A 10,871-nucleotide genomic window follows, 5' to 3' on the forward strand; every position below is an offset into this window, starting at 1 on the left:
CGGCTGCCAGGGCCTTAATGAGATCCCTTGCCCCCCGGGAGGCTGAATTGGACCTTTGTTCTTCGCAGCATGGGGTTCAGAACATTCCCAGTTTGGCAAGCAGAGCCAGTCGGGAGCATGTGCTGTGATGAGGACTGCGAGTCTGGATGTGACATAAAGTCCCATGGAGTTCTCAGTGACCTCAGCTGAACTGAAGAGTGGTACAACTTCTTGAGAGAAGGTTGTGGGGTTTGCCCAGGCTGCACCTGGGCACAGTGCCCTGTGGTAAAAGCCCTGCACTGGGAGACAAGAGGCCTTGGGTCTATAGAACTAGCCACCATGATGTCACATCTCGCAGGGAAATCTCAGGCAAGTTTCACCCTCATTAGTACCTGACCCCTCCCAGGTCTGCTGCGGGGACTGACTTCTTGGAAAGGCCACTTAGGCAATCAAGCCCTGGGTACAACTTGCCCAGCTGTGATGGTCAGTGTGAGCAGGGTATGTGACCAGTGGTCTGGGAGAGGAAGTTAGGGCAGCATTTTCTGACACACAGAAGCAAGTGAGGGGGACATTAATAATGTTACACAGGAAATCCTCTGGCACCACATAGCCATGATCCCCAACATGCGCCAACCCCAATGGAAAACAACTTTCAGTAACCACGACATCAGCTGAGCCTGCCTCCTTGTTTACCAGACACTTCCCTAGTTTAGCTGTAAGAGTCTCACATTCCAGAGAAGTCTTCAGTCCTAGATAGGCTGGGACCCTTGTTCCTTCTCTCAGAGTTCCATAAACACAGGGCTCCAAGTGAAGTTGAAACTGGGTACAAGATTGGGGGTGCAAACCCCCTCCCAGAAGAGCAGCATCCAGAGGCGGAAGCACCCCACACAGGGGTCTCCATAGGCTTGGTCACAGTTTGCCTTCCTAGCCAGACTGAGAGGAGACTGGATGTTTTTCTCAGTATCCAGTCAGAATGGAGGGATAAACAGGACCAGAGAGACCCACGGCCGGAGAGAGGGTACAGCAAGCCATCAAGAATACCGGAAGAGAAGAAGACAGTTAACTGAAAGACTGGAGACCACTCACACCAGGGCACAGGTAGGAGACAGGGACAGTCTGAAAAAAAAAAAAAATCTTCCGATACTCAAATGTGGGACAAGGCAGGGACTATGTAAATGGCCTGTGAAGGGTCATGATGCCTCAGACCTTTCCCAGCTCTCTAGCCCATTTCCATTCTTGGGGATACCTTTCCTCTCTGAATGCACCGCCTCCGTTTCTGTCACTCTCCATGTGTCTCCAGTCCCATCCTTTATCTCTGAACATAGGTACCTTCAGATCTCAGCGGGCTCTCTCTGAACTCAGATCTGTGCCTGTAGAACTCCCATGGTCTCGATTGCCCCTGCCTGGCAAGTTTGCTTTGGTTACTGCCCTTTCTGGCTTGTGGGTACCCTCATCCACACCAAATTCCCTTCTGGTCATCAGAGGTCCCTGAGGTAATATGATGTACTCCAGTAAGAGCCAAAAAGAGCCTGCCTGACCACATGGCCCCACCTGACTTCCATGGTCACAGCGGACAAGCCTGGTAGGTGCCCTTGCTTCTGGCTCTACTGGCCAGCTTCATGCCCACTGGATATATGCCAGTCACGGCCTCGCCAGCCAGGGCTGAAGGGGATATTCTACCTCACGGGGATCCTAAGCTCTTCCTGTCTCTGCTTCCCACATGGCACAGGGCCATCGGGCGGCCACCAGGACAGGCCGCAGGCCTGGGACCTGAGAAGTCACTTTCGAGGTGCTCCTAACAATAGCTGTGATTTCCCCAGGGGGACGCCACACCTTTGGTAATGAGGTGTCATGGAGGGCTGTCCAGGACAGGCTTGGACAGCTGATGGGCAGATAGAGCTCTCGGACAGATTCTCCACTGTCTGGTTCCGACGCCTCCCATTTGGCACCAGGAGGCCCAGGAGACCGCTCGTGGGAAACAGCCACAGGCAGTGACCTGTGAAATCAGGAGCCACAAGAAGAAAACATCTTGTCACTGAGAAACTATGCTTATGCTTATTGGAACAGCATTTTTAGGCTCATGTAAAATAAACATATTGGGTCGAATGTTGCCACAAGCCCTCACATTTACAAAGAGGCAAGGATGGAGGTATGAAATTGCGGCCGGGGATTGCCAAGTATGAAGAATTACAGCAGGATTAGCTTCTTGAACTGCAAATTGGAAAATTCAGAGATGTGTGGCATCACCTCAGAGGCCTGGGCTTCTCAACGAAATTTATTATTTCTGTAAAATCTGGAAATAACATCTTCAGGGATAACAAATATACAGTGAAAACATGATTTCGGTCTGGATATTTGGTCTCCATGCAGACGGTTTTCATTAGAAAGGGCTTTATAAAAATGATAAAAATGTTACAGTTTGCTAAATTAAGTCTGAAGCAGTTCTATTTAATAATCTGATACATTTTAATCTTTTTTTAAAAAGCCTGACATGCTGAAAAGAACTTCAGGCCTGGACACGTTTAAAAAACAAAAGAATCTTAAAAGAAATTAGTGTTTGCTATACTGTATGTTATTTTTGTGTTGACACTTGGTGCCAAGTGATTGACACCCGAGGCCCGGCACCCCAGACCTCCCAAGCCTATCGTGGGGGTCATATGGCATTGGATTTCCTCAGCTAGTTATCCCTTGTGGGGCAAGCCCCTATGTCTGTGCCTCTCAGCCCCACGGTGCAGCCTGCTCTGGAAAGTGGGCACATGCCATGGAAGAGGCCTAGAAGGGACAGAAAGGGAGAAAACTGTCATCGGAAGCTTATCATGAAGCTCTCCGTAGAGGGTCTTGTAGAGAGCAGTGGAGAGGACCTTCAAGGGTTCGTGGAGAAAGTACTTGGTGAGGGTAAGTTTGTCTTAGCGAGGCTGCTGAAGGGAGGTTGGAAGAGCCCTGGAGTCAGGCTGTGGTGACACTATTTAGGACCAAGGAACAGTGGGAAGGGTGAGGATAGGGTGATTGGATGGATAAGAAGATGGGGAAATGGATAAATCTGTCTCTTGTGGGTTGGTGAGATGCCCTATACGCTTTCTTAGCCCTGAAAAGAATTTTTCCACAGACTTATGTCCCCATATCAAGAACCAGGGAATATGGGGGAAGACATGATTTGGATAGAGTCAGTTGAAGTGGCACTTGGAAGAAAATTCTTGGACACTGCATCCTGGGTAGTGTGGATAAGATCATTTGGGACTCTAGGGATGGTCCTGGGTGCTGGGTGCTTGGGAAGCCTTCAGTGGGATTCAAGACTTAATGGAGTGGTGGGGAAGGTCGAATTTGCTCCCAGATTCCGAAGTCTTTGTCTTGGGTTTCTTTCTGAGCGCTTCAGGAGATCCTGATTGATCCAGTGGGCAGAAGCACAGCGTGAAAACTGAAAGGTCTTGGCTCTGCCCCAGCTACATTTCTCCACCAGTGTGCCCTGGAAAGACACCTTTTGTCCCTGGCCTCCTGCCTCTTCCCTACAGTGCAGTTGACACTGCCCGCCCCTGGTGCCACGGTGAGATTGGGGCAATAGTGAGTTTGGCTTATCACAAGGAAAAAGCTACTCAGTGCAGTCCAGGGTGCTCTCAATGCTCACAGTTAGCCTTCACGCACCCACCTCATCCACCAGCTTCACAGCCCTAAGCAAAGCCAGGACCCTCTGGACCCTGCTAAATCATCAATCTGGAATGGTGTCAACCAGAGACCCATGGAAGCACCAGGGCCCCCGCTGGGGTCCTGCAAAAGCTGGCAGAGATAGTATAGTCTCTGGCAACACAGCCATTACCATCTGCTCGTTAATGACCCTATTAAAGATTACTCAATGCAAAGTGAAGCCATCCCAAGCTACTAAATAGGATGTGACTCAGGTCTTCAGAGCAGGGTGGCCTATGGGTTGGCAGCATCTAGGAATGTCACCCCTGATGTCAAGTCAAAGCAAGTTACCTGGCACTGGGACTTGGGCAGAAAGAAGCAGAGATTTTTCTTTTGGTCCCAACCTCACCTGGCTTGGTGACTGGTTGAACATCAGGGCCCTAGTCTCACCTTGGCTAATCAAGATGTAGACCAAGCACCAGCTGGGTGTCTCACTCCCACACTCTCACCCAGCAGGCTGGAGGCAAATGAATGGTCTCCCTCCTGGTACTGGATTTAATCTCCCCCACTAGCTGAGGAAGGCCCAGAGCAGGGCAGGGATGGGAAACTAGGGGCTAGACCTTCACCAGGGGTCCATGCTATCCTTGGGCACAGTTCTTCTGATTTAGATGAAAAGCCTTCTCTCTCCACCTTGTTCCCACATCTTCCTCAAAGCCTGAGTCAGTTCAGTGGTGCCAAAAGCCAGAGACAATCTGTTTGCTTGCCTCCCACCACCAGCTGAGACGTCTCATCCATGCAGAAATTAAGTTTGATTCTTGGTGAGCCAGAATGGGTCTCAGGACCACCTTCCCCAGCCTAGACCTTTCAGAATACAGTTATACTTCTGAAATTTAGTTGAGGCCCACCCTGCAGACCTCCTGGGACCTGCAGGAGTCTTACTGGGAAATAGAACTTTGCTTCCTGTGGCCTTGAGACACTGGTCCCATCCCAGAGTCTCCCACACTTACAGCAGAACTAGGATGCCTCTTCACTTGCCTGCACCCTGGCTCTCCCACCCACTAGAGTCCCCAGAAAGGAGTGAGAGTAACCTCTCACTCATATCACTGAACTTCACAGGCAGGACCCCACACACACCCCGCATCCTTCAGCCTGAAGATATGCAGTCATTGTTTCTATGCAGAGAAGTTATGCTTTCTGTCCCTCAGTGGTTTTTCAGAACAAGCCTGGATGGCCACATGCAGACTCCACGAGATGCTGAAGCCCCTCCAGGGACTGGAGATGGGAGATCACGCCTTCTATGCCAGCTATAGGTGTGAATGGTCTGGATAGCCACACACTCTGTCCCTTCAGCTCATCAATACCACTCATGTCCCGGAGGTGGGGGAGACAGGTGCCTACAGCATGTAGGTGTGTGGGTTCTGACTCAGCCCTGTGAATGCCCAGAGGGCAGCTAAAAGCCTGCAGCTCCCAGATCTGCCCTCCATAGATCTCTGCTCATCAGACTCCCAGGTGACTGGGTGGAGCACAGGAGGGCGGAGCTCCCACCATGGGTCTTGGAGCTGCACTCTCACTGCCAAGATATGGACACGTATAAAACCTCTGTCGCAGAAATAACCCATCCAGGAAGCTCCAGGGCTGTGTCCAAGTCTACAGAGCTCTTGCGCCTCAGTTTCTTAATTCTCACAGCAACAGCAGGCCAGGCTCATTAACTGTCCTACGGAGAGGAAAATAAAAGTTCAGAGAAGCCCCCAGCACTACCCCGGGGCTGTCTGCCCAGGCTCAGGTCCTCCCAGGAAGACCCCACTCTCTTGAGTTTCTGGTTCAGGGAAGGTAACTTGGGCATCTCTGGATTATTTTGGGAAGTTATTTTACATCCATCTCTGGAAGCCCATAGGAAGCCCCTGAGCTCTTCAGGAGGCTGGCCATGGCTGGCCAGTGGTGTACTGGGAATCAGTTCCATAAATGCCCTCTCCTCTACATCGAGTGCTGTGCCTTCAGTGGGGGCTGTGGCAGTCAGGTGCCCATTCCCACAAAGTGTCCAGATGGACACTAGTAGGCCAGCAGACGGTAGTGCCACAGACAGGGCTGGGGACCAGACTCTACTAGAGGTCCCTTAGCTAAGAGTCCTGCCGCCCTGACTTTGCACATAGCCACCCAGAGCTGGGGCGAGACTAGTAACGTGCGCTTCTAGATGATGGCCACACCTTCCTCACAAACTCTCAGTGAGAGGCAGGCGATCCTCTGACCTTGCAAGTCATGGGGATTCCGAGGCTCCCCATGGAGTCAGGTTAAATGGCAGAGTCATGAGACCTAGGCAGATTTGCTGTTACCCAGCCTGAGCCTCCGGACTCTGCTGGGCCTTCCTTGGCTTGTCGCTTTCTACCCACTTCCTTGAAGATGAAGGTCCTCCAGGGACAGGGCGCCCACTCCAGTCTCAGCTGGCTCTGAGTGTGAGAAAGTTACGGAGGTGTGGAGCAAACAGACCTAAGGACACCAATCACACGGCCTCCATGTGGCCCCGGAGAGGGAACCTCCTGGAGACCGTCAGCTTAGTAAGTGGTTATCTAAGGGCAGGAGAAAGTACAAGAGCCACAGAGCAGCCCCATAAGAATGGGTGACCCCCAGATCCCCAGGAGTCTGCCCTCATTCTCCATCCTCAAATCTGAGAGCCCCTCAGAGTGCAGATGGCTGGGAGAGTTGGGCCTGGACTTGTCTCCAGAGTTTCTAGGTACAGGGAAGGGCCATGGAGTGCAGTGGTGGATACAGAGGGGCAGTATCGGGGACTACGAGGGTCCAGCCCCTCGACAGTCCTCTCCCAGGGCCCAGGAAGAATCTACAACCAGCTGATAATCTAATCCATGATGATAAGAAATGAATCTACATACACGAAACTCCTTAGTCCATATACTTTATTATTCTGTGATGGTTCTCTCTCTACACAGCTTCCATTTCTGCCCTCGTGCCTAGCTCCTTTCTTGACTGATTTCTCTCTACATTTATCTGCTGTCCCCTCTATGTTCTATCTTAATTCCTTCATCTAGTTCCATCCCTTCTAGGTTCTCATCCATCTAGTTCTTTCCCATCTCAGCTCCTCTCCCATCTCCTTTCTCATCTTGTTCTTCCCCATCTGGCTCTTCCTCATCTTCCATCTTGTTCCTCTAGTACTCTCTTCTAGCCCTTCAATCTGGTTCTTCCCCATCTCAGTCCATTCCTCTCCAGTCTTACCCATCTAGTTCTTCCGTTCTCTTTTCCCTTCTCTGTCTCCTCCTTCTCTGAAAATAAAACTGCCTTTTTATCCCTTTGACCTGTATCTCTCCAAGATATCTCAGCTCCCACCATTTCTGGCCAGTGTGCACGGTCGCTAGGCAACTTGGCTAGGCAACTTCTGTCACAGCTAGATGTACCTGTAAGTTGGAACCCTTTAGTTCTGAGTTAATAATTAAAAGTAGATCTAAAACTAGAGATAAGACTTTGGAAAGGGAGAAAGTTAAACTTAATTAGCACATCCACCAGACCTTCTCAAACAGATAGTCTGGATGCTTAAGTATATTCTTAGAGAGTACAGAGGTATCTCTGATAAGATACTTTTGTCTGTCTGGGGATGGTCTTGGCCAGATGCTGTCAATGACAATAATTACAGGGAGGCTTGAACTGGCGTTCTGACTGTGTTTCTAACAGCACAGAAAGTTATCTAAATATTCCATTAGTAGAGGGGAAATGGTACCCAATGAATGATGGAAAAGCTACAATAGCACAGGAGAAATTCATAGCAGGAAACAGCTGATAATCAAAACCCAGTATCACAAGACTCCTTGAGCCTCAGCTTGACCTCTGGAAGGCCCTTAGCTTCTTCCAGGTATAGCTTGTCATAATCAGCTGAAATCCTACTTCATATATATTTTTGTGGCTTGCAGCAGGGCATCTTCCGATTCCATAAATGTCTCTGCCTCCTTCTACCCATGGAAACTTCACAGACATGGGATGGCATTCTCATGCATGTCTCCATGCCCAGCACCGCAGGCTCTCTGCCTCCAGGCTATAGACTGCAGCCCAGAAACTCCATTCATGTGACAGCCTACACCATCTTCTGGACAAGAGCCCAAGAGCCAGGTGTGGCTCAGTGGTTATCACTGCCAGTCAGGAGGACTCTGCCCCGATGGAGGAGCCTCACTGACCTCACCCAGCTGTCACCGCCCCCTCCTCTTCCTCCAGACCACTAGCTGGTTTCAGAGCCTGGGGTGTCTGACATGTTTTCCCCACATTTGCTTCTCATTTCAAAGCATAAACCTGGCAAGCAGTGCATGGACCCTGTTAGAGAAAGTTCCATGTTTTTCTCCTCCTTCTGTCCCTCCCAAGTATCCCCTCTCGGGGCAGGATGGCTCCGGAGCCACTCCTGGGTGGTTGCTACTGGCCACAGAGCTCTGGGCAGCGCCAGGCAGCCAAGGCGCTGGCAGCCCTCCATTTCCAGTTGCTTTTGCCACAAGGTTTGTTGTGCAGAGGGCAAATCTCAGGCTCCTTGGGTTTCTCTAGTGTGTTGATGGTGCCCACAAGTCACCCCATTTATCATGGGAAGGGTGGACCCCACCCAGCTTTCTACCCTGTTTACTGGGCCTGGCATCCCTCTGCAGGTGGGGCCTGCTTCTTTCCATAGCTGCTACCTTGGCATCTCATAGCTGCCTTAATCCCAGCCCTTCCCATGGCACCCAGTGAAGACAGTTCTTTAGGATTTTAGTCAATATTCCAGCTCCCTCTCTCCAAGCAAAGGCAACAGAAAGGGGGAGTGAATGTGAGGGTTCCACACTCAGATCAGAGCCTGCCCAGGCTGTTTGGTCTCACAGAGCCTCAGCTCCGCCATCCCTATCACATGCTCAGGAGGCTCTGGTAGCAGAAATGCCTGTTGTCTCCTCTAGGCCTGAACCTGCTGCTCCCGACTCTGCTGAAGCAGACATCCCCAGGCAGCAAGGCTGCAGTGTCTCATTTCCACCTCATGGGCTGGAAATACCAAATGAGCTGATTTTGGCAGGGGGTGGTGGGTGGTGGGTGGGGGAAAGGTTATCGGCTTCTTGGGGACAGGCAACTGAGACCCAGCATGGTCAGGAGCAAGCACCAGCTACTCTGTCAGGATGAATCAAGGGTCCCCTACTACCCAACTCCAGAGCCTTGGCCAGAACCAGAGCTTCCAGGCCAGATGAGCATGAGATGGGAGAGGAACACCCACATCTGTGCTCTCAACCCAGAGACATGCCCCTCCCATCCCCATACACTGAGCCCAATCCCCAGGATGTAAACCAAAGTGCCCTGAATCCAGAGTCTAAGTTAACACTTGGCAAAGACAGGGAAACTGAGGCCAGGCAATCCAAGGGCCAATCAAGGAGCCACAGACTGGCGAAAGGACCTAGGCAACAGCAGCCCCCACTAGCCAGCGGCTGGAGACGGCAGCATGCTTCCTTCGTAATTAAAGGTCAGACCCAATTGCCCAGGCAACAAAAAAGACACAGTGTGGCTCCTGACCTTTCTCGGCTAACAAGGAGAAATATTTGATGTCGTAAAACATTTCATTATTAAAGCAACCAGAAAAACCTATTCAGAGACACAGCCAACAGGCTTACAATTAGGATACACAAAGACCCAGACAGAACGGACTGCTCACCCTGCCAGAGGGGCAGCTTCTGGGCAAGGACAATCCCAGCTTGAGGGTGTGACTCCAAGGTTCACATGTTTCTACCTCCATTTCACCCTTTCTGCTTCTGTTATGGGTTCTGGGTGGTTTGGGGGAGAGCAGTAGGGTATACCTCGCTCTGAGAATCTGGAGGGTTGGGGGACATGGTGATGACGTCCGTGGAATCTCAGGTAGAGCCATCTGGAAGGGAGGACAGGGTATAATGAAGGCTAGTTCTACAGGGTGGTATGGAGAAAGATTTTTCCAGAACCTTCTGGACGCCAGGCACTAGCTTGCGACCAGTGCTCTGCCCCTTTATCATTGCTTGGAGCCCTTAGCATACCCTTTAATATGAGATCTTGGGGATAAACAAGAAAAGACAGGTTATGGTTTAATAGTGATGTGTTGGCATGTCATGTTGACCAGGTGTCAATTGTGCTGGATAGTTTTCTTGTCAACTTGACACCAGCTAAAGTCATCTGGGAAGAGGGAACTTCACTTGAGAAAATGCCTCCATCAGACTGATCTGTAGGCAAGCTTTTGGGCCATTTTCCTAATGACTGGTGTGAGAGGATCTAGCCTACTGTGGGTGGTAACGTCCTCAGCCAGGTGGTCCTCCTAGGTAGTACAAGAAAGTAGAGCAAAAGATGGAGAGCCAGCCAGCAAGCAGTGCTCCTCCAGGGCTCCTGCTTCAGTTCCTGCCTCCAGGTTCCTGCTCAACTTGAGTTCCTGCCTTGAACTGTAAGGTGTAAGCTGAATTAAACTCTTTCCTTCCCAAGTTGCATTTGGTCATAGTGTTAACCACAGCAATAGAAACCTAAGACAGAGTTAGAGTCTAACCCTTAGGTCCTTGTCTCCTGGGAGCTGCCCCCTCCCTCCTGGCCTGCTTCTCTCCTCCTCCACTCAGTTTTCCAGCACCCTCTTCCTTCAGGCAAGTTCCCAGGTCCTCATCCACTCCTCTGCAGGGCTACAAGGAAAAGAGAGGCCGACTTCGGGGTTGGCGGAGGACAGCTGATCCCAAGACAACAGAGAGAGATGAGCGAAGCAATGAATAGATAAGGCCAGCTACAGACAGGGCAGTGCTGGGGTCCATGTGGTTTCCTCAGAATGGAGGCCTTGTCCCCAAAGGCCTTGAAGGATGTCTCCAGAGAAATGGCCTGAAACGGGACAAGACTACCCACTGCTTGTGAAAGCATTTCTGTCTGTCTTGGGTAGATGGGGTGATAGCCAGTCCCCTCCGGGGCTCATGTACAGGCTGGCCGGGATTCCTGGGGCCATGGTGATGGAACTGCACAGATGGAGCCTCAACTGGCCCTGCACTGGCCTCGTGGGCCCAAGTAGGGCTTTTCCTTCCCAGTGCCTACCCCAGTATGTCTACCTTCCTAGGGAGGATCAGCCTGAGGCAGGAACCCAGAGGATCCTACAGTTCCTCCACACAGTAAGTAGCTCAGTTCTGGGGATCCTTTGGGGGTCTCCATTCAGCACTCCTATTCCAATAGCATCTCCCTTAGGACCTCTGCAAGCCAAGATCCCTGAATCTACCTGTGCCTCTGTGGGCATTTGCACTCACTTGTGCTATGGCAGAGTCTATTAGGAGCTTAGGAAAACCAGATTC

At 51.1% G+C, this 10,871-nt stretch overlaps 1 long non-coding RNA gene across 1 annotated transcript; it reads left to right on the forward strand.

Annotated features, from left to right (window-relative positions):
* The first annotated feature begins 358 nt into the window (after positions 1 to 358).
* Positions 359 to 2,492, forward strand: LOC143268560 (uncharacterized). Its single transcript, XR_013044624.1, has 3 exons — positions 359 to 477; positions 941 to 1,077; positions 1,800 to 2,492. It is a non-coding gene; the product is annotated as an uncharacterized LOC143268560 (long non-coding RNA).
* Positions 2,493 to 10,871: the final 8,379 nt, after the last annotated feature.

This window comes from Peromyscus maniculatus, chromosome 14 (assembly GCF_049852395.1).
Source record: "Peromyscus maniculatus bairdii isolate BWxNUB_F1_BW_parent chromosome 14, HU_Pman_BW_mat_3.1, whole genome shotgun sequence".
Taxonomy (NCBI): domain Eukaryota; kingdom Metazoa; phylum Chordata; class Mammalia; order Rodentia; family Cricetidae; genus Peromyscus; species Peromyscus maniculatus.